The 23,971-nt window shown below is 47.5% G+C and overlaps 1 long non-coding RNA gene across 14 annotated transcripts in view; it reads left to right on the top strand.

The window, feature by feature from the left end:
* The window catches only part of LOC122164244, a 49,567-nt gene extending 42,868 nt beyond the window's left edge, over window positions 1–6,699 (top strand). For 11 of the 14 annotated variants that reach the window (XR_006170164.1, XR_006170165.1, XR_006170168.1 and 8 more), the window contains one exon: window positions 1,749–2,100. This is a non-coding gene — a long non-coding RNA (uncharacterized LOC122164244). Of the gene's footprint in view, window positions 1–1,748; window positions 2,101–2,171; window positions 2,747–4,474 lie in introns of those variants that run through there. The other 3 variants (XR_006170160.1, XR_006170162.1, XR_006170166.1) reach the window with 3 other exon arrangements.
* The last annotated feature ends 17,272 nt before the right edge of the window (window positions 6,700–23,971 follow it).

Raw genomic sequence — 23,971 nt, 5'->3', positions numbered from 1 at the left:
CAGCCAGCCCAGGGTTGGAAGGTGGGGAAAAGCTTCACCCACTGCCGTAATGCACTGAGCAGCTCAACTCAAGGCAAAGCAGTGCTACTGCACAGCATCAACAAAAAGTCACGATTGAGAAGCACAATGTATATGTATGCCTTCATTTAAATTCTTCTCTCCCTCTACTAGTGCTGATAAATAAGTTACACGTATTTTTTAGAAGAAGTTATTTTCTGTCACTGCACTTTTAAATGTCAAGCTCCTGGAGAGGAGTCTTCAAGATAGTTTAAGGTCAGTCAGGCTTCAAGGAAGAAAGATGCAGGTGGAGAAGAAAAGCTGCTGTTGTGCTGTGGTCCAGCCCGAAGCAGGGCTCCGCTCTGAGCGATGGGCAAAACAGGCACCATGCATGGAGATGGTGCCCGAAGGCATTGCCCTCTCTGCACCACTGCACTTACCCTCGGCTATGGAACTACTGAAGACTTCTACACACAGCCCAGTGGCTGGAAATTATCTAGCCTGTTAGTTCAGGAGTACTCATGAATAATGTATACATCCAAAGGTCGGTTTACAAATGATTAATTAACCTTATGAGAGGTTATCCGCATTGGCAGCATCATTCACCCTAAACAGCTTAATCATGTCTGCACAGAACAGCATATCTGAAACACAAACAATTGTTTGAGAAGGAATATTGAGGAATCATAGAGCAAGGACCAGACATCTGCACTGCCCTCTGGAGCAGCGACCGAACACCAAGCACAGGGAAAAGCTGAACCACATCTCCAGGCTGTTCTGTAGGACTCGAGAATCATTTGCTGGAACCTGGTGGCTGCATGGTGGGGTGTAGCTGGCAAGGTGCAGAAATTGCACCTTTGCTAAGGTAAATAGATCAGGCATTTATTTTCATGATGTAGGAGCTCTGCTCTCCTGACAGTGAGAGCTGCTCCCGGTGCCTCCCGCTGCGACTAACGGCTGCTGCGCTCAGTGGGGATATTGCCTGGGCAAACAGCCCTTTAGTCCAAGGGCTTTTTGCATTTGTTACCAGTGGTTTGTTATCCATGTCTATTAATAAAGTGCTCCTAAAAGCACTTTGCCTGTCTGGAGTAATTTCTGGCTGGGACTGGGATGCCTCCAGTGAGCAGCATCTCTGCATGAGCTTGCTTATCTTCAGCATGGCCCTGAGCTATGGCTGCTGGGGGACCTGGGGAGGCCCCCCCTGGGGAGAGCCCTCTGTCCCCACTCCAGGCTCCCAGTGAGGCCTCATCTCCAAGCAGTGACACTAATGACAGTCATTTGTTAGTTATGCAATGAACTCTGTTTTGGCAGAGCATGTTGGGCTGAAGGCTGGCCTGCATCAGAGCCCCTCTCTGGACTGGTGAAAGTAAATGGAAACTTTGTCTACATCAGAAAGGTGCTGTTCCTCCTGCTCCTTCTTCCTCCTACCCTCTCCTTCCCCTCCAACAACAAGCAGGACATAGAGCTCACTGGGGTTTTTTTTGGTACAAAGAACAATTTGCCCTTCTTGACAAAGCCCTTACATTCGACGCAGCAGAACTATTTTTTTACCTATGTTTAATCCATAAATGGCAGAAGCAATCTGTTCACACCTGAGCACCCATCCTGAAGTGCATGAGGTTTCCAAAGTAATTCAGCTTGACTTCTGTGTTTCTGAGAGTGGGGTGGTGTCTCTCAGTGAGCAAAGAGCAAATCTGAGAGAAAATGGACAAAAATGCTTATCTTGAGCTGTTGTGTTTTCCTTTGTCCAGCCAGGCTGAACCCAAGAATGACAATGATGTCTGAAGCACAACTTTGATATGGTGCAAAACTCTAAACTGAGGACAGTCATCCCTAGAAACACCTCCCAGCCTCGATGCCTCAAGAGTCAGTCTTCTCCAGGTATTGCAGGTCCCCATGCTCATGGGCTCAGCCCAGCAGTAAGGGGGAGCCCGTGCCACAGCTCTGCTATCTGCTGGTGGAACACCAAGCCCTTCCTGCATCTGTCTTCTGGCTGCCACATCCTCACTAAATTGCTCCATTTTAATACATATATTTATGCTTTTTTTTTCCTTTTCTTTTAGAAGCGCTAAAGTGATTTACAACATTTTACATTACATTCTTTAATCCTTCACAATTAAAACAAATCTTTTCCCCCCGCTTTGCCCGGTTTTAAAAACGTATCTTTTGTTCAGCTCATGCAGAAAAATATGGATGGAAGCAACTCCTAAAATCCCCAACCACAGGAAACAAAATTGGTGTTTTTCCAAGTTAAGTACTATAACAGAGTGAAACATACATGTTTAATTTGAAAATGTTGATTCCAAATGGATTTTTCTTTTGAAAAAAACTTCCCCCAAGCAAGTCAATATTTGTAATCAAATTGAAATTTCCTGTGGGAATTATTTATTTTCATGAGGTCTAATTTTTACAGGGGAAAATTCTACGCAGGAAGGTTTAAGTTGCTGTAAACCAGTGTTAGGAATCTGGGTGGTAGGAGGGGGCTGGGAAATCCCACTCTCTGCTGCAAAGTGTCACCACTTCCCTGTGATGGAGATGATCTGATGAAAAAGTTGAAACTCTTCTTCGAAGAGGGAAAAGCATGAGCTCCCCCCCCGATACGTTTCTTGAGAACACAGCAGCGTGGGATAGGGCTCACCTCGAGCAACGTTAGAGGTGGAAGTGAGATACCCAAGGTGGCTATTTTGGGCTTCCTGCGCTGGGGTGCCATGCAGTTGACCCATTTACTGACCTATTTATTGACCATGTAGTTGACCTATCTTTGGTCTGCCAGCTGTAGGATGAAGTGAGTCATGCCATTGACTTCGCTCGCCTTGAGTAGACACGGAGATAAGAGCTACTGCTCCATGACCACTGTAACCATACAGATCCCACCCACAGTGCCTGACACGTTCATGGGTACAGGGAGAACGTGCAACCCTGTGCCTTGTGTTGCTATTACTGCACTGATGAGACTCTCAGCTAGTTCTCCAAACCTCTTGTTGGTCTTCCAGCGCCTACAAAGAAGCCCTTCAGAGACAGTCGTCGTAGCTTCATCCTAAGGGCGATTTTCTTGTAGAACCTGTGTCCACTGTAGAGCAGTGGTTGTGGTTAATGACGTGCATAATTTACATTATTATGCCTTTCATTTTTGTATTATGATAAATCACCTGCCTTCCCACTTCTTTTTATTGTGATGCACTGGGAACACAATATAGCAGTAGGAAAACAATACAGAGCTGCCCTGTCAGTCTCAAGCACAGAAACAGCACACTCGTGCTACAAACACTCACAGATGCACAGCACCGTATCAGATTATTAGCTCCAAGGCAACTGTCAGCATGCAGTTTTATTGGAAATGAAAACAAGGTAATTCAAGATTTATTTTCTCTCTAAGGAAGTGCCAGGAGGCAGGAGCCAGCCCCCGGCATCTCCCGTAAAACACCCGGCGCATGGCAACGTGCTGCTCCTCAAGCAGAGCTCCTGGACTGGGGATTTTTTGAGTTATCTCTTCCAAAGGAGGAGAATTCTTCTCCTTGTCCCCAGACTGTATCCTGAAGGGAGTGATGCAGATTGAGTGACTCGAGTTTTGCTCTACCTAAAGGGAGATAAATGCACCCTACACTACTGTGGCTGCAGGCACAGCTCCTGGGAGACCTCGGGTGGCTCTTAATCATATATCCTTGAAGCTTCAGAAACATACCCTGATTATTTTCCAGCTCAAAGCATTCGTTGCCTTCAGGATATTACCATCTTTGCCCCCTTTCTAATGGCTTAGGGTGAACTGATCACCAAATTAAACTCCTTATTAGCAGCTATCTCGGTACGTCGTGACCTGATTTTATTGCTGTGCCCAAATGCGATATGTGCCTGGGCACCAAGACAGGCACACACTGTGCCCAAGCTGAAAATATTTAGGAACTGGTAGGAACATCACAGGAAATATTTCTGAGTGATTAATTTAGAGTTGTTGAAGACTGTTCTAAAAGATGCTCTAAATGCGTTCATACCAGCTGCACTGGTTAAAAAGGCAATGAAAAAATACACCTTGGTTAGATGAAAGGTGAAAGAAGCAGTAAAAACGCATAAAACAACCTATATAATAAATGGGATAAGAGCAAACCAACGGCAACAATTATTGGTCAGAAGGCAAGAGATGCAAACAGTGCTTGACAATAAGCTGTGTCATGAAAAGAGCCTTAATGGAGATAGAGAGGCAGCCTCCACGTTCAGGTGTTTGAGTTCGCAGCGATGCTGGCAGTTCTGCAAAGAGGGAGCCCAGCAGGGCTGCTCTGGTGTGTCGGTAATTTCAAATGGAGGCTTGCTGTCATGTTTTGGACTGTGCTGAACTGTTAATGAAACATGCCTGCCTCCCCCTAGGTGTGTGTATTTCTTTAAAATCTGAAAAACAAAGCTTGGAAACCTAACTCTTCGGACTGAAATGAGAAAAAAGAAAAAAAAGCTTGTTTTCTTAGTGCGTAATCAATCTTTTTTAAAGGTCTTCCCAGCTCTATCATCACTCAAAGATGCAGGAAGAAGATCCTGCAGGGCACTGTGGAAAGATCTGCATCCAGCAGTGCTGTTCGGACAGTCGTACTCGACCATCATTTCCCAAATGTGTGCATGCTGTGAGGTGTGCAGCTGCTGCTCGGGATGTCGCCACCAAGGGGAGCATCCCTCCTTGGGACACTGATCTCTGCACTCCTGATGCCGAATTATTCTGGGAAGGAGCATCAGGAAAACAAATTAGTGAGGTGTTCTTACCAGAAAATCCAGTGGCAACAGATACGTGCAAGCAACAGGGCCCAGAGACTTGTACTTCCCTATTCTGACGAGTGAGCTTGAGGTTTGCCAGCACCTCTTGGCGAGCAGGAAGCCTCCAGCTGTGTTAGCTCTTTTGACATGGCAATTGCTCCAAAGGAGCTTCTCCATCCTCCCTAGCTTTGCCTTAGTTGAAGGCTGAGAAGCCCCTGGCCGCCAGCCATTCCAATACATCTTGCAGGTAATCCATAGTTTCCTGGGTCAGAGAAGACTCTCAGCAGCAATCCTCTACTCTTAAAGTCAATCCCCTTTGCTAGTTGGAAAATGTCTGCAGCACAATCTAGTGTTCTGCCTTGGGTGAATTCAGCCAACTTTACACTCTCAAAGTCTTTATCCGAAGCAGAAGTAATGCAGCAAAATGGACTCAACCAAGAAGTTGTTGACAGTACCAAGACTTGGAGGAATTAAAGTAAATGACCAAAGTAATTTTTTGGCAGAGTACTCAATTTCAAAGGACTGTGTGCTGTCCATTCTTCCCAGGGCATATTCTGGGATAGATCTTCAAGAGTAATCTACAGTCATCTTGAGCCATCCCCTACTGCCCACAGCAAAACTGTCTGACCAAAACTTCAGGTAGAATGTACCAGCTCGACGTGCTCAAGATATATCACCCAAAGGACTGACACCACCGGTAGGACCAAAAGAATGATGTGTTCAGCATGCTCAGGTTGGACTTCATGCCCACAGGCAGCTGGTTTATCCTCATGGGACAAGTCCTGCATTGCCCAGGAAACACACTGTGCCAATCCATCGTGGATGAGAGAACACATCCATGCATGGATCCTGAGGACTAACCCTGTTCCCTTCTCCAGGCGCCTGGGAACTTTGGCCAAACACACATACAGACCAGCCAGGTACTGCAGGAAGCAGCAGGATGATAGATTGCAGCTGCAAGCTAAGACGTACACACACAAAACCCATTTTTTTCTCTGCAAGGTTCACCCATTTTTGCTCCATCTGAGGCTTGAATCCAGGTTCTCCTGCCTGGCAGCCAGGGATGCTGGAAGCAGCTCAATATTAAGCCTCAGGAATGGGGGCTCAGGTTCTGTTCCCCAGCCTAGGGCAGTGCTGGTAAAGACCTCCCCTCACCCAGGTGCCTGGGAAGCTTTTGGCTGCTGCTGGCATTGGCGCAGAAAGCAAGAAGACATTTACTTCCAGGAACAGATGCAAACACAGGGAATTGCCAATTGGCCAAAATCAAATACAACCTGACCTCTGATGATCTGGAGCCTTACTACTTTCAAACAACACTGCACTCAATGTTGGCAATATAATAGTTTACCTTGGAGACCCAAGGGCTAAAGGAGAAATGAAACCAGAAGCTGCTGGGGATGTTGCTTTCCCACTGTTTCTATTACTGATAACAGGCCAGCAAAACCCCGTAAGGTCCTTGAGCTCAAGGAGAGCCTGCTTGCACCTTCTTCCCAGGGTTTTGTGCCAAATTACCCCAAAACTTAAGAGCTGGGTTTTATCAGAACACCCAAACTTCTTTAAATACAGAAAGTAGGGAATGAGCTGGAATAGCGATGTTCTACCCCGGGAGGAAGGTCCTTTCTTTTGGGTTTCCTTTCAGTCCTGCAACCTCCCAGCTATCCCCTGGATCATCATAAAGCCTTGCTGCCCCCAGAAAAGCCCCTTTCTTTCCTTTGAAGGGGAGCTGACACCCACAGGGAACAAACCCTAAGTCAGAAATAATAGGAGTCCTTTGAAAAAAAAAAACCAATAACGTCTGAGTCTGAATATAACCACAAGGAAAAAAATGGAAACTTATCTGCAATGTGCACCCCCTCCCAACCAAATTAATACCCTGGACCAGAGCCTTGTCCAGAAGCAGTGTAAATATCTCAGCAACTCATTACCTTGTTAATTGGATCACTCCAAGCTTTTTGGAACCAGTCTAAAGCACAGGCAAATCCATTAAAAAATGGATTTCTTATTTCTCTATAGCTGTCTCTAGCTTTAGTCCTTTTTCTATTAAACATTGGCTAGTGTAGCTTCTCCCTTTACCTCAGCTCCTTCCCAGCAAGGCATTTCCTACATTTTGGATGTGTGCCCCTCTTCCTGCCCCGGAGGTGCTGTGTGGGTGCTGGTAGGGTACACTGGGAGCAATAACCCTCCTCCTGCCAAACTGCCTCTCCTCATCCTGTTCCCACATCCTGGGGTCTCCCTCATTTGGATGCTCCAACCCCAGCACAGAGGAGAAATGCATCTAGGGGAATTCTGAGCTGCACTTTGCACTTTTTGCCTAAGAACCTAAAGATGCGTGGGGAGGAACCAACACATTGCTTCCATCCCCTGTCCAAACCTTTCACTTCCCAAGGCATCCACATGCTTGCCTGTTGATTAAGAGCACCAGGGCCACCATGTGAGATTGGACACGACAGCAGCATAAGGGGAGCCATATGCTCCACCAGGAGACGAGCATACAGTGATTAGGAGAGGGGCTGGTGCCCAGGGCCATGGCTGATGCTACAGAGATGTGGATGCTGCTCCCCTCACAACTCAGCCTTTCCTACCCTCAAGGACCTCACCGTGGGCAGCACAAGGAGGTGGCATCCACGCAGCTCCCATTTCTGCACACAGGGAGGCCCTCCATTTATTTTTCCAGGACCCAGCAGCCCAGACTCCTCCTCGCCCTATGAAAAAAATCACGGCCTCCCTGCAGCATCAGCAGCGCTGGGTGATGGGACTCAGGGCTCCTGCTTCAGGCATCCTCAAAGTGCCACCATGTCCCTAAGGCAGAGCACAGTCAGGGCAAAAAGTCCTCCTGCAATTGTGCTAAAACATTGTAACAGCCAAGAACCATTTTCTGCATGGTGGGTCAAGCAGTAAAGCTGTTGAATAGACAGGGCCAGGAGCTGGTGTAGAATGTAGCAGCACAGAACGCCTTTTTCCCAGCAGCTGTGGTGGTCAGGGAAGTCCTTAAGCCCCTTCACTGCTTTTCTGGCAGCACCTTCCCACATCTGTGGGTCTGCACAGTGAACTGTATCACTGGCACAGCTGGAGTTAATTTTGACTTCTGAAAGAGGGAAGGAGGATTATGTTTATATATATATGCATATAATAATGTGTATTTTTAAACACAGGAAATCCTGGTCCCTCCCTGGGGCTCAGCCGGATGGGTCGCAGGGCCAAAGGAAATGCTCTGCAGCAACGCCCTGCATGCCAAGCACTTTACCAGGGCACGTTTTTGCAGCTCTTGAGCTCCTCATGCAGCTCTTGGGCTCCAGCCTGCAAAGCACTCCATGGTGTGGTGGGGATAAAACATGGTGAACATGGTTGGCACTGTGCTGCTGGTTGCACACCCTGAGGTCTCGCCACATCAAGCCACGTGCTGATGCTGATGCTTGGCCATCCAGCTGCCGTCCTGAGGGGAGCACAGACCCATCCCCACCTCCTTCCACTCACCTCAACACCTCTCCAGTGTCCAGATAAAGTAAACAGCAGATGGCGTCCCACACAGAGCTGGTTCTACCCCTCTCTGTACCCAGCAGGTCAGCAGTATCACAGCAGATCACTGTGGTCTCCTCCACCACATTCCAGGACCCTCAAATCCAGCAGCATGGAAAAACCTGCAAGATGACAGAGAGCCCTCTTATTCCTGCCGTAATTAATCCCTTTGGAATTCAATTAATGAGCTCCCTGCTGCAGCTATCAAGCTTCCATCAGTTAGGCAAACAGGCGTGCAAGCCAGTCAGGGTCTGTACAAGCACAAGACAAATATTTCGCCATGTTCAAATAGAGCCTGTCCTTCTGCACCCTGTGCAGCTCAGCTTTAAGGTGTTGCCCACTGGTGGGAACTTCAGGGCTCAGCTGGTGATTGGAAGAACCTGTGCCTCTCACCCATCCTGACCAGAGAGCATCTGCCATGGAAATGGGCCAGGATATGCACCAGTGATGGTGAACAACAGCCAACACCGCTGGTGCTGGATGATGCCTTATTTTTATGGTTTTCTGTCTTTTTTTACACATTTAGTTGTGCTGGAAGTGTGGCCACTGCTATGTTCTGAGCTGCTCTCCTGGGATTTTGGAAGTGGGGAAGTGTGATTCAGGCCACACATTGCAGGGCACCCAATTTCAAACCCCAGCTGCTGCAGTCTCATCAGCTTCCCAAACAGGCTGGCTCAAAGAGCAGCCGTCCCTGGCTGCTTGTCCACCCCCGGTGCCTACCAGGACCCAGCAGCCCCATGTGTGTGGGGATGAACAAGCAGCAGCTGCAGCTCATATCTGGGGAGCTCATCCCAGAGGTGCAGGTGATGGAGCACCCCACTCCCGCTGCAGTGCTGGGAACCACATGCTCCCACCACGATGGATATTTCCCATCAGCACACTTTATTCAAAATGAAACCCATTATGGCAAAGAAAAAAAAATAATCTTTAATGATTATACTGCATCAACATGAATGATGTCACGTGTCCGGACTGCCTCGAAAAGCACTAAGTTGCCAAAAGATGGTGAATGTGTTCAATATGGAGAGGGACCAGAAGAGAGGCTAAAGCTGAAACTTCCCAGCTACGCTGTTGATGCATTTTCTTATTTTCTTTTGTTGAACAGTGTGCTCTGTTTTGTTTCAAACACAGTGTTATTGCAGCGGGGTTCTGTTAGCCCCTGGGGGATGCATGGAATTTAACAGCAGCTGCATCCCTGCTACCACCCCTCACCTGACCAGGACGACCTGCAGCTTGGGCTTGGTGCAGATGTAGACCAAGAACCTGTTGGCTCCATGTAACCTTGTATCATGCCATGATATATATATTTACGCCATACAAAACCTATAGCAAAAAAAGATCTATCCGTTTAATTAGTGAATCTTGTGCAATTCTTGAAGGCAGTGCCCTCACACACTGGTGGCTTTGCCCTGGGGGAAGTTTGGGGTCAGTCCAGCTGTTCCCACCATTGCTCGGTGTCAGGATCCAGCACACAGCTAACACAAGATCCTGATGAAATGCAGATGGCAAGTGCAGAAAGCACTGACGTGAGGCATGGATGCCAAGCAGCAATTTGTTCTCTGTCAAACACAGCCTCCCCAGCCTGGCCAAGCAAGAAGTGCTGCGCTATGGGGGTGAGGGCATCATTTCTTAAATATGGCCTTTTAGAACCCAAATTTTCACGTTTGTACACTCATATTTTGCGGTAGAGGTGGAGTGCATCATTTCCCTGGTTAAACATCATTTCGTTTGTGTTGCGTGTGGATTTATAATGAAACGAGGGTCACAGCGACCCTGGTAATCTTATGGCTATTTTGCCAATATTCTCCTTGAGTCACAGCGATTTGACTGAGGGGAAAATCCTGAATGTCCAGAATAACCCACAGCCTCACAAAGCACGAACCAAACCTTCCTCGTCACCTCCCACCCACTGCGACCCAACAAATCAAAATGTCTCACGACTTTTTTGGAGAATAACAAAGGCAATAAACTTCTACATCAAAGGCAAACCCCAGGCTCCCAAACTGCTTTTGGAAATGCATCTTTTATCCAAGCTCATAAGAAGTACCACACCACCTCCTTTCCCTCACCCACCCCCTCCCTCATTCCTGTAAAATATTTAGCGCTTTTTCTTCCCAAATTTATAAACAAGTTGGCTGATTGTGCTGATGAAAACCGGTTTAAAAATTAATTGAAAGCCTTTAAAAATTAATAATTATTTCAGCTAATTAAGGGTGACAGCTTAACATCTTTTAAACTGTTAACAATTTGGTAACTGCTGTGTGCTTGCTGTTGGAATAGAAAATGGTGGGGACTGTGAGCTGAAAAAATGATGTATTAGTGTTTTAGACCCTGAGCAGGTTTTGGGCCCTTCTGCATCGTCTGCGTTATTATTGGCAGCACTACCACATCTATCAAAAAATGGATCTCTACCATCATCATTTTGCTGGGATTTCTCATGTTCCAGATAATTTAAAATGCTTTCTTGTTGTCCGTAACACATTTGGATACGGATTTTTTAAATGGATACTTTCACTTCTCTCATCAATTGTTCTTTATTTCATAGCATCTGATTTTTAATCACAACCATTACCTTCCTCCTTTTCCTGATTTGTTACTTATTATCTGCAGCTTGGCTCGCTCCTCTCGCTTCCATTTTTTGCCAGGATTTGTTGTGATCTTTCCTTTGTGATCATCATAAATACGCTTGTCAGGAAGGAACCGAAACAAAGAGCGTTTATAGCTCTGAGAATTTGAGAGTTTTCTGTTTTCCAATAAATCAGTTGGCAGAGCTGTAAAAACGTGCAGCATGTGTGAGAACTGACTGTTGGGTTTGGCTGTAAGGGCTTCCAACTCTTTATTGTAGCCGAATTGGGCAGTTGATACCCGTGGCATCTCTTGCAATTGCAGAGGCCCTCAGCAGGGGATACTATGGACCTTGGCCCAACCTCAGCACCAAAAAGCACCTGGGTGTACCCTACAATGCAAAAGAGCCTGTATTTAGAATCATGGAATTGGGGTTGGAAGAGATCATCCAGTCCAGCCATCAGCCCGTCCCACCATGCCTGCTAACCATGTCCTCAAGTGCCACATCTCCATGGTTCTTGAACACCTGCTGGGATGGTTACTCCACCATTTCAGCCCTAAATCCCATGCTACGTACTAAAGGCAGCGCTCTGTTTCCAGTTCAGACCTGCTGTGCCATGCAGACCTCCTTCTGCTCTGAGCTCGCATTGCAGCTTGGCCCCGCTCTCCCATCTCAGGAGTTTCCTGATGGATTCCTCCACAAAGCTTCAAACCAGAACTGGAGTTAAGAGGAGCCAACAGTCCGTATGGGGAGGTGCTGCAAGGCCAGCAGGACCCGAGGCATCCCACTGCATCTCCCTGTAATGCTCTTCCTTACGCTGCTCGGTTACTCCAGAGCCCATCCAGACTCTACAGTGCCCTTTGGCAGAAGTTTAATTATGCAAAATCGTTATGAAAAAGCATTTCTTTTGCCTGGTTCACATGCCCTCCCTCTTGCCAGCCGCTCCCAGCCCTCATCTTTGCCGCCTTCCTCTGCGTCAACCCTTCTTTCTCGTTTCCTCTCTTTGCTTTCCAGTGGAGGGAACAGATTTGTGAGCAGTGTTTAAGTAGCAGGTGAATTATTGATCTGCTCAATGACAGATTGATCTCTTCTGTTGTGTTTAACACTTTTATTTTCCTCTAAAAATTTCCACGCTCAATTTACTTTTTAGGCCATCACAGATCGCTGAGGCGATGTTTTCATAACATGATGGCTATGCGAGGTGCAGGTTATCTTTCCCGGGCAGTAACAGCTCATTGAAGGCTCACGACTATTTAAAGTACAAATGGATGGCTTCACCCACGCTCATCATTTTGCACATTTCCTGGATTCCCTCTTATTTTGCTGTCCAGAGGCGTTCGGCTGCAGCTTCTCACTATCAGCTCTGACTGTTGAGGTGTTTGGGGCCTGATTCAGTACTATTCCATTTTGCACATTCGGCTCTGATCCCACACCTCGACCCTCCCCTGCCCTGCACAGCTCCTGCTGCCGAGGTGATAGACAAAAAGGGTCAATTATGGGATTTCTATACCTTAGAAAGCTGCTAATAAAAAAAGGGCTCTCCTTTATCGTAGTTTTAAGCTTAATTTGTCATCTTGTGCTCTTCTTTATTTTCCTCATTTGGACACGACTTCCACTTTCTGGAGGATACTATTTTACCTCTGACAAACTCCTTTAGTCTCTTCTTTAATGAGAACAGCTAATTTTTTGCCCTTTTAAAGTCTCTTTTGATAATTGTATAGATCTGCTCTCATCATCTAATAGAAGATCTTTAAACAATGTCTATGTCCCCTGGAAGAATTTTACCCTTTTGACAGCTGCTTTTTAATTCTTTTTAACAAGCTCACCACTTTAATGTGGATCGCCTTTTTGAAATGAAGTCGCAATGAACTTTTTCATTTTTTTCTTTCTTCCTTTTTTTTTTTTTTTTTAAAGAAAAAAAAAAGTCCTGTAATGCTACTGACTTTAAGTACATTATGGGCGCTTCTAGAGAGGCCCTTCAATCACATTTTAAATTAGCCCCGTGGCCTGCGCAGGATTGAATCTACCATCTCTTCTCCTGGCTGGCCCAAGAAGGAGCTATATTTTTGTGTTGTCCAGACATTTTACAATCCTGCTCTGGGACTATTCCAAGTCCCTCAGCACAGAGCTGGTTTCCACCCTGTTCAAACAGCTTTCTCCACTCACGGCGCCATGCATCACCCAGCCAATATGCCGTGCTCATCCATCCAACCCCAATGCTTCCATCCCAACGCCTTCCATCTTTGCATCTTCAGCACTCCCCTCTGCATACCTGGCCACCATTGGGCTGCTCCCCATAGGTTTCACCTCTGCAGGATGCCCATAAAGGTGTCTTTATGGTCTTACCTCTCCTCCAACCATCCCTTCTGCAGGTGTGGGACCTCTTTGGTGGCAACCCAGATTTTCCATTATTCATCGAGTGTTATTCCTGATAAGAGAGACTGCGCTAAAAAGCAATTAAAATCCTCAGGTTGTGCATTAAAATAATAATAAAAAAAAGGAAGTAATTTAAAACTCTAAACATGCTTTTGACATCTTCTAAATTAAAAATCAGACCCTTCCTCCACATTTCTCAGTTCACAAAATTTAATCAGTGTTACCATTTTAAGGGAGTATTTTGGACTAAGCAAGATGCAAATTTTATGAAGGACGGGAAGAAGCACTGTTTCAGGTTTCAGGTTTAGCCTATGACTTCCATCCCACTCCTTGCCCAGGACCATCATCTATCTGCAGGTGGCATCATGGGCCCTATGCCAGCAGGAGGGCTGCAGAAATCCCCCAGTGCCGTCCCTGCTCCCATCTTGTAGGCTGGATGCAGGATTATTTCCTGGTCTCTTCATTTCCTCTGAGCTTTCTTATCACTGCTAAAAGCTGTCAAGAGCATTCGGCCACAGGGAAGAGGGAGAAAAGCAGACAAGGAAGACTGTGTTGCAGAAGAGGTGTGCTATGGGAAGCAGAATGGCCTCAATACTTTTTCCCATATCAGTTTTGTGTGATTTCTTAGGCCACGAGCCCACGGAAGAACAAATCGGTAGAAAGCCATGCTAACTCATAAAAAAGAAAAAACAACCAACAACACAAAGCCCCACAGGACACTTACATAACAATAACCCCACAAAGCACTTGGAGCCTTAAAGGCTACTGACCGTGGCTGTGGTCACAGGATACAACCCCCTCTGTGCAATCTCCTCCTTTTGTTTGCATGTTCAGACCCCGGGCTTTAGGGATAAAGCAGATTTTCTTCTGATTAAAGACGTTGGTAAGATTAAAGATACACAGCTGAGAAGCAAAGCTGCAAAGCAAAGATCACTCAGTAACTTTTCAGCTTGCAGTGTGTGTATTTTTCAGTTGCTTCTCCTGTTTTTGAAGACGTGAACTGCAGAAGGCAATAATCCGCATCCCCTAGTCCTGCTTGGGTCTGGTCTTGCTCCAGTTCCCAGCACTTGTCTCCATCTCTCAAACCTCCCCATCCAACAGCAAAGGGTTCTCCACCTTCCCAGGAAGTGGTTTTCCCCCAAGGCCATGGACAAAGCTCACTCCTCTCACTTGCTTTTGTGTCTGTGGTTGGACAGGCAGTCAGGGCACAGCTATCATCCCTCAAGCCAGGTGGAGACTGCAGGGTGGTACCTGTGGGAGCTGAGGACATCCCCCCACTGTGTGCACATGGACATCCCCAGGACACTGATGTGAATGGGGCCACTCAAGCGCTGCCTCTCCGTCCTCTCCTCACCTTCCTTATGCCCACAGGGCATGAGTTTGCTTGGTAGCATCTGCCCAGAGCATGAGCTGCGTCATTGGCCCCAAATGGCCGCTGTGGGCTCTCCAGCAGGTGCCCACTTCCTGAATTCATCCAAAAAGCCATCCAGGCTTCATGTCCCCTGCTCAGCTTGTGGGACCCTGATGCAGGACGGGCAGAGCATCCTGTCCTGCCTGCACTGTGTCACCTCATGGTGTTGCTGAATGACCGGGAGGCACCTGAGTGACATCTCCCAGCCCTGAGCAGTAAGGATGGGCACGGAGCAGTATGGCACCCATCCCTGGCTCAGCAGGGCTCCCAAGCACAAGGAGGTGCCTCTAGGAGCTCCTGATGGCACGACACGGTCACGGATCGTCCTTTACCTGCTGCCCCTCTGCCCAAACCAAAAAAGAGTCGCGATCAAAAGAGTCTCAAAGCAGAAATTAGGAACAGCTCCTCCACAACGCGTCCCTGCTGCCCCTGGTCCTGGCGGTGTGTCCCTCTGTCGCTCTGTCCTGCTGCCTCCAGCAATGCAGCTCCTCAGAGGCACCCGCACGGCTCCGCTGCCTTTAATAGAGAAACCTGACACACACACACGGCGAGCGCATGCAGATCAAACAGATGCTGCCTGTCACAGAGCTTAAAGCCTAATTACAGGAGATTACAGAAACTATTTATAAATATTTATACCCATTTAAATATATTTATAAATGTATCAGAATTGGATAAAAGTGTATATTGTTATTTTAGCTTAAGACAGCCGAATATCACTTATACAATACTCATACAGTAATCATATATTTGTATTAAGCTTCTTTTTGATTAGCATGGACAGCATCTGCTAACATTTGAATTGCTGTTAATACAAAGTGGGTTGGCACCAATATGCTAAGGAGTACGGGTGGCAGACAGTAAGACGTCTGGAGGCAACATAGCAAACATATCAGAGCAGAAAACTCTTCCCCTCCTTAGACTGGGTAGAAATCCTCCTGCTTCACCAACTAGGATGCAGGAAATGTACAGCAAGGGCTATGAATTTTGTTTTGGCATTGATCTGATGAGTCACTGTGCCTCCCCCATCATGAGCTTGCAGTGCATGTGTGAGCACCCAGGGTGGGGGCACTGTTTCCATCTTGCGTGGCTCTCTGCAGGAGTACCAACACCCCCAGCACCCAAATTTGGCCCTCTGTCACCAAGTGGCCGTGTGTCCTTTTGCAGCTCATGCTGAGAGCTGTGGAGCAAGTTCACGTCTGAGCCAGGCTGAGATGTGCTTCCCGCTGTGCAGCAGCTTCATTCCTCTGTCAGAAGCTTGGGAAAGTCTCCATTTAGGAAAGTCAGACCCAGAGAGACACATTTCTGGGACTTGTGGGAAATCCAGGAGATGGGGGAGGAGATGAATCTTTTCCTCTGTTCTCACTGAGAGCATGGTGGAGAAGATCCAATCCTCACCTGTAGTTCTCAGCAGGGGCTTTCTGCCTGTTGCTGCACACCAAGGTGTTGGCTGGCAGCCACCAACCTGCATAAAGGTCAGGCTGATAGGTTCTCCTGGAGGGATGAGGGCATACTGGAGGGGAAGGGAAGGAGATACGTGGGAAAAATAGGGATGGTGGGCAGGGCTGTCTCATAGTTGATGCAAGATAAGCTTAGGAATGGCTCAATCCCAGCATGAAGATCTGTCCAGGCACTTGCGATGCAACCAACTTGCTGCCACAGCTCAGGGTTTCAGTGGCCAGCCTCCATTCCCAAGCTGAGCTGCTGCCAGCCCATCCCTGGCTCCTTCTCCACATCCTTTCTTTTTTCACTCTGGAGAAGACAAAGCAGGATCCTTGCTCCGTGCTCCCGGTGGGGCGGTTTTGAGCAGGACAATCCCTTTGGTCAGGCATCAAAAAGCAGCACGCGAGCCATCTGCTCCTTTGACTGAAACACCCAGCGAAAAGCTGCTGGATTGGAAAAAGGATATTAATCTGAAAAGCATACAACAAAGCGACTGCAGGGTGTTCCCCCCCCTCAAGCCAGAGCGAGCGAGGGAAAGCTGATTACCATGACACACAGGAGCCCTGATCTAATATTCCACTTCAAGATTTGCAAATAATGTGCCCATTAACATTCATTAGCTCTTTAAATAATACCTGCCAGGCCTTCCAGGCAAGGAGGAAAGGCCCCTGCGCCCAGAAATCAATCACGCAATGGCCTCTAATTGTGTGTTTTCCACATTTACTCAAAGCTTCCGTAAAACACGGCCAGGACTTGCAAAGCTGAAGCTGTCACTCCGTGTGTCCATGTGCAGGGCTGGCTGGAGGTGTCGTCCCCATCCCAGCTGTGGGATGAAGATCCCTGCCGACAGCAGCCGCTCCCCGACAGAGGGAAGGCTTTGCAGGAATGCGTGACAGCACTGCTTCTGTCCTCCACCATCAGTGCAGTCTGTGGGGATAACGCAGTGGGAAGGAAGGGACTGGTGGCATGTCCCAGGAGGTGACCTTTTGCTTGAGTTCTGGCAAGTAGCTCCATGGTGCTGCTGTGCAATGGGTGAATATTTAGGTTTTGAAACTGAGACCGATACTCCAAGTCCTGCTTTCCTTTGCTCCACTCACTGAGATGCAGAGACCTTCCTCATCCTTCAGCTTCTCCTAGCTAAGCATACTCAAGGTCAGGCTAAACGTGGCACTGAGCACCTGATGGAGCTGTAGGTGCCCCGTTCATTACAGGGGAGCTGATATGGATGACCTTTGAGGGTCCCTTCCAGAACAAATGATTCTTTGATTCTTTGACTTTCAGGCACTTGCAGGAAGGTGCTTTGGTCCCAGCCTGAAGTCCTGCAACTCATTTGCACTCCAAAGAATCACAGAATCACAGTGTCACAGGGGTTGGAAGGAACATCTGGAGATCATCTAGTCCAGATCTCTGCTAAAGCAGGTTCCCTATAACAGATTGCACAGTCAGGCATCCAGGCAGGTCTTGAATATCTGCAGAGGAGATTCCGCCAGCAATCTGGGCTAGGGCTCTGCCACCCTCATAGGAAAGAACTTCTTCCTCACGTTCAGGTGGAACTTTCTGTGCTGCAGTTTGTGCCCACTGACCCTTGTCCTGTTGCTGGGTACCACTACACAGAGCCTGGCCCCATCCACTTGACTTTGGATGCTTAAAAGCATTCATAAGGTACCTTCTCAGCTTCTCTTCTCCAGGCTAAAGGGTCTCAGGTCTATCAGCCTTTCCTCATAAGAGAAAGGGGGCTCAATGCCCCCAGTCATCTTTGTAGCCCTTTGTATTCAGTAATTCTGAAATGAGAATTGCATATTGGAGATCCCTTGGTGTCATGAGACAGGCTGCCCAAGGTTTGCTCTTTGAAGAAGGCTCTAACACAGGCTCTTATGTGTAGGGATGATGCCAATATCACCTTCTTTTCAGATGCTTTGAGCAGAACTGCTCCTTGTGCCACCTTCTGACCTTCACAACCCCAGTGCTGATCTGAACTACTTGGATATGGAAAGAATTCAACCTGCCAAAAGAAGTGGACAGTTTCCTGGCAAGACTAAAGATACATTTTGACCCACGGCGGATGCTGTGGCTTTCTGGGTTGGCCACCATCGATGCCCAGCTACATTCACCCTGCTGGCACTTGGTGTTCAGCACTGTAACCTCAGCTCAGCTGCCACACAGGCTTGTTCTGGATTTGTCTGGTGGTTTTAGTGCTTTTAAAGAAGAGATGTACAAGAGCAGATGAGTGGGTCCCTCTGCACAGGGCCAGGAGCAAGCCTGGAGGCATCAGTAGGTCTGTACCACGTTGTGTTCCTTAGAAAATGACTCTGTGCTGTCCCAGATGTTACAGTCAAAGCAAAAACACCATTAGGAAAAGGCAATGCTTTCCTCGTGCAGCAAGGAGACAGCTGAGCTCTGTTTATAGATGCATTTAATCAGCCCAAAATGAGTTTCAGGGAGGAGGTAATAGACAACCTAATTAGTGACTTGTCTGTGGTCTAACCAGCCAGGTCAGGGAAGGGCACCCAAAGAGAAGCAATAGATCCTGCAAAGGGGCCACACCTCTGCAGGATTAATGAAAACCCTTCTCCATATAAGAATATTCTCGAGCAATGGGAGGACGGAGGATTTTTTTAATGTGTGAAGGTGAAATACAAAGGGAAATAGCGGACAAGCTTTTTTTAATGTGCAAATGATACCAGTGCAATGGAGAAGCATACAGGAAAAAGAAATAGTTTTGCATAAATACCTCTCTCTCAGTAGATACTGCAAAGAAATGCAAAAGCAAAATGAGCTTGAGTGTACTTAAAGGGCAGTGATCTGATGAAGATGAGAAGTGCAGAGTTAATGTTCTTTCCTGAATTTCTTCACAAAGTTACCAAGTAAGATTTCCCCAGTCTGCTTCACATCCCTGCGAATGAGGAGAAGGGAATTGGTGGCTGCAGTGAGGTTGTGGATGTTGCCATTACGCCGAGGTGAGCAAACAGATGGTGACCACCAGTGGCTGTGTGTAGAGGGGAGGTGGTCTTCAGAGGGGTCCCTGCCACTCCTCCCCTCCCCCTGCTCCCACTGAACCCCACGTTACCGCCCCAAAACCTTTCTCTCCTCAGATTCACTTGACCTCGCTCACGAAAACACCCTCTAATTCTTCCTACTATCTCACCAGCTCCTATCTAATTTATTCTACCAGCTACCACAAACTTATTTAATGTAAAGCTTCTGCAAAAAGAAAAAAAAAATCTATTTTATGCTACATCCTCTCCATTTCCCCATCCGATACCTGTGTGAACTTGGATAAAATCACTATTAAATAGCACCAGTCAAGCCCCACTGCGTGTTCAGGAGCCTTGCGGGATCAGCTATTGAAAGTCTGTATGGAACTTGTGAGCATCTCATAGTGCAGAGGGAAGGATTAAACACCTGCTGTACAGAGATGGCCCCAGTTTACATCCATCCATGTTACACCTGGGGCCAAGTGCTGCACATGCTGATGGTGTCACCCCAGCTGGGTGATGGGATGCCATCAGAGGATCAGCTGTGGCATCTGGGGACAGGGACAAACACTCCTTAACAGAGGGCTGCGAGGGAGCCCTGGGGTGCCAGCCCAGGCTGCTGCATTCCCACATGGGATGTCTACAGCCTGAGGTGGGACTGCCCAAAGAGAGTGATGGGGAGTTCATGGCATCCCTAAAGTGTACCTCTAAAGGTGGGAGAAGCTCAGCCTGACTGGGTTTCAGTATTGTTTTTTCCTAGGACAGTTTTTAGCTGTCTTCCCTGCAGTCCCTCCTCAAGCTTTTTTTTTTTTTTTCTATCCCTTTTGCAGTCCCTGAATCATCAGCCTCTAATTATTGCCTGCAGATAAACATACACTTCTCCCTGGAAGAAGTCCATTTTTCTTTTTTAAACCTAAAATTGAGGGCAGTTAGCAGATGCTTGGGCTGTGTGAACACTGCAATGTATTATCAAAATGAGCTTTCGCCCCTTGTACCACTCTCGGCCACACTTGGGCTTTTGGGGAAGTTTTTGGGACCCAAAGCAGACAGCTATCTTCAGTCTGAGGAATGTCACACCATGTAATTGAATGGACACTACAACCAGGGAGCTGATGGAGGTTTTTGCATAGCTAAAGGCTCTGCAGGAGTGGCAGAGTGGAAATGTAGGGGACGTGGTGAAGGAGGAGACCCAGCCCCGGCCAGGAGATCCCCATCTTCGTGTCCTCAATGCCTCCATAGCCAAGCTGGAACTGGATGGAGCCATCAGCAAAAATTATTCCCAAGTAACTGCGGTATGAAAGACCTTTGTGTTATGGTTGTGCATAAATACTATTACCAAAAAAAAAAAAGAAAAAGAAGTTATTTTAAATCCAAAAGATGTCACATTTCCTTCCTAAATGATAACTAAATCCATACAGCACCTGAAGAGGTTTTCTATCTCTTGCAATTTAAAGCTTCATTTGTGACAAAAGAGCATTGAAATAGGAAAACATCCTTTTTAAGAGAGCTAGCTCAAAAATTTGATAACTTATACAAGTTAATATATGTTTATATTATCTGCTACATATGACCTATTAAATGCAAGCAGTATTGTGCTAAACTGAACCGAAATTATTATTGTACTGATAGAAGGAGCATAACAACATATCCAAAGCACTAGGTATCACAGAACAGGAGGAAGGCCCTCGTAGTGCATTGAGCTTCCCATCCCTCGTCAGCAACACTGCTGTGACCAAAGCAGCCGTGCAGTGTGATTTCGTGGTGGCTTGGTGTTGGCCTGGAGACAGGCACTGGCCTTACCTTGGCACTGACTGCAGCAGAAGGGCTGAGCTCCACTGGAGACAAGAACAGCGGGGTTTATGGCCATTATTAAAGATGCTTTTCCATATTGATACAGAGCGTGATTGTCAGTATGGTTGTAACTGGGATAATAACTGTTTGCTACACCACGATGAGGCCATTAGGGCTGTAATTAGAGCAATAGTAAATCCGTGGCTCTGAGCAGGGCTGTTCCATTTGCCCACGGCGACGCTCTGATCTGAGAGGCGTGAAGGGGGGGGGGGGGGGGACAGCACTGTGACACCCCCGAGTGGCTGTGATTCTCCGAAGGACTTTGTTAAGGCCTGGAGATGGAGCATCTGAGCGCACTGAGGAGGATGCTCAGGGTGGCCCTGAGCCTGCAGGTCACTAGGCATGCAGGATCACTTTTAGCTGTGCGCTCAATCAGGGGTCAGGAGGCTGGAGATTTCTCACCCAAATGCCTGGGACACTGCTGCTTTTGTATGGCCAGAAATAGGGGGCGCTTAAAATACAGCTGAGGGAGGGGAACGGCGGCCACCGACCCACCTGGTACCGCCTCCCATTGCCTGCACGATGAGCGTCCCATTCACTTTGTTCCTCTGAAATCCTATTTAGGGAACTGGCTTGTAAGATGTGGGGAAACAACAATGTGACTTTCATATCACTCTGTGAGGAAACTACTTGAATGCGCTCTTGGTTTATCTTGAGAAACCAGTCACTGAGACTGCAAGCTGGAGCTGGGGAATGCACTTTCATGCTGGTTCCAATTGATAAGCCCCAAACCGAGCTTGATAGTTGTGTCTTGTTTACCCGAGTGACAAGACGGTTCTTTGTGTCCAAACACTCCTCTGAAAGCACGTACCTCAAGTAAAGCTGTGTGAAGGACTTCAGCTTTAATGCTCTCCTTAATGCACGAGGAGGAGAGAGGCTGCTGTGCAGGAGGAAACTGCTGTGAAGAACAAGCCCTGGACATGGAGCCTGGAAGAGCTCATATCCCCGCTTTGCCTGTCTTTGTCTGCCAGTAGTTGTTGTCTGCTCAGCTGTGCTCAGGGGCAGAACGGGACGGCTGTGCTCCCACAGCACCCGCCTGCAGATTCATAGGCCTTGGCTGCAGGGTGACTTGGGTTTACTGGCTTAATTTGCCATGCTTCCTCTCTTTTAACAGCCAGAGTTGCAACCATCATTTCTTGTAGAATCACAGAATCATCACGGCTGGGAAAGACCTGTAAGATCATCTAGTCCAACCGTCCACCTACCACCAGTACTGCCCACGTATTGCCAGCATGATCAGCTGGCCTGTATTTCTTTTGCTGTTATTTCTTTCCTTGTCAATTCTATTTTGTCTAATAAAGTGTTTTAATTTCCTCTAATTTCCATATTGTACTGTAGCTAAGGAACAGAGATAAAAGGAGCTACAAGAAACTCTGAATAGATAATTAGTTAATTAAACAACTTAACTGGTATGTGGTTTATACAACATTGTTCTCACAGAAGCCACAATATGGTAAACAGCTCTCGATAGGTAATTCCCAGCTCAGCTTCCTTTTATGGGTAATGGCTCTAGAAGGGCTGGCAATGATGAAATTCCTCCAACAAAACCTTACATTCTCAAAACAATCATGACTGTTTTGTGTTAAAACCTTACCCAGATTTTGATGGGGGAATTTTGACCAATGGAGAGGAACGTATCCTAGGACAGGGAAGGGGATGTGCAATTTGCTGCAACCCTGGCATCAGTGATTCACTTGCCTTAAACAAGTCTGGAAGCAATGATTTCCTCATAAAGTCATCCTGAGCGGAGGAGAGCCATTCATACATCCTTTATCATAGAGTCATTAAGGCTGGAAAGGGCCACACTAGGATCATCAAATCCAACAGTCAGCCCACCCCATCGTGCCCACTAAACGATGTCCTTCAGTGTGACATCTACCCTTTCCTTGAACATCTCCAGGGATGGTAATGCCATCACCTCCCAGGGCAGCCCGTAACAATGCATTACTGCTCTTCCTGAGAAGAAATTATTCTTAATATCCAACCTGAAATGCCTATATGCTCTCCTCCATCCGATCTACTGAGCTTTGACCGCATTCACATGCTTCCTGCCTAATGGTTAGGCTGGGTCTTGTTTTGGCACCCAGATCTGCCTCAAAGCCCTGGGAGCTTTGGGGTACCATCAGCATGTGGTCAAGTGGCTCGAGACAAGCAGAGATGCTCCCGTTTGCTGTGGCTGTGTGTACAGCATTGAGTCAGATCTTTATTGCTTATACCATTACACTGTTTCATTACTAAGCCTCTGGCTGTGAGCTCCCAGGAGAGTGTGACTGGTGCCAAGGGGAGCATCCCTCTGCAATGGGATAAATACAGCCCACATGGGAAGTGCCTGAGCACTCAGAGTTAGCACTCAGGTGTGTCAAAGTTTCTGCCTTGTGAATCCCTCTGTGGTCCTTTAAACAGCAGTTGGGACACCTGGTCTCACAGATACCTGTGTTACATTTGAAACGAAGCCCACCCGCAGCAGGAGGGTGGTCAGGATCGTACTTCCCCCACTGGATGTTACACAAGTGCTCCCTGGAGGGAGAAAATGGGACCAAAAGCTCCACACATAAACAAATAGAAAGAGAAATAACAGGGAACACCCGTTTAGTCCTCGGTTCCAGGTGATTTAAGTAATTGGAAAATCATAGTTGTGAAACAGCTCTTCGCAGAGCATCATAATCAGCCACACAACAACTCAGCAGGACCCAGTGCGGCAAAGTGGCTCTAAAGATCCCGCAAGGAATGCGCTTTTCTGGGGGGACGTCATTTTGGGGATGGCATCTTGAGGAAGAGCAGCTTCCTCCCAGCGCTGTCCCTGGGCCCGTGTGGCCGCAGCGGTTTATGCAGCGCATCAGCCAGCAGACGCTGTCACTGGAAATCGACGCAGCGAGAATCCGAGCTGTAAATAATGTGTGATTTCTTCAGAGAGCGCATGCAGGAGCCTCACCACCTCGAGCCTGGGAGATCTGCTTCACAGGAGCACCACGGCCCGGAGAGGGCTGCTCGCACAATTAAAGCCATGCGTGCTCACACCGCGCTCAATGGGCTCCAGGACGGGGCTGCCTCTGTGTCATGCATTCAGTTCACGTGCGCTCCCCTCCACGTTATTAGGTTTGA

The sequence above is a fragment of the Centrocercus urophasianus genome, unplaced genomic scaffold (assembly GCF_019232065.1).
Source record: "Centrocercus urophasianus isolate 14NV4802_14NV808 unplaced genomic scaffold, USGS_Curo_1.0 seq_26, whole genome shotgun sequence".
Taxonomy (NCBI): Eukaryota; Metazoa; Chordata; class Aves; order Galliformes; family Phasianidae; genus Centrocercus; species Centrocercus urophasianus.
This window is presented reverse-complemented; position numbering and strand designations above follow the sequence as displayed.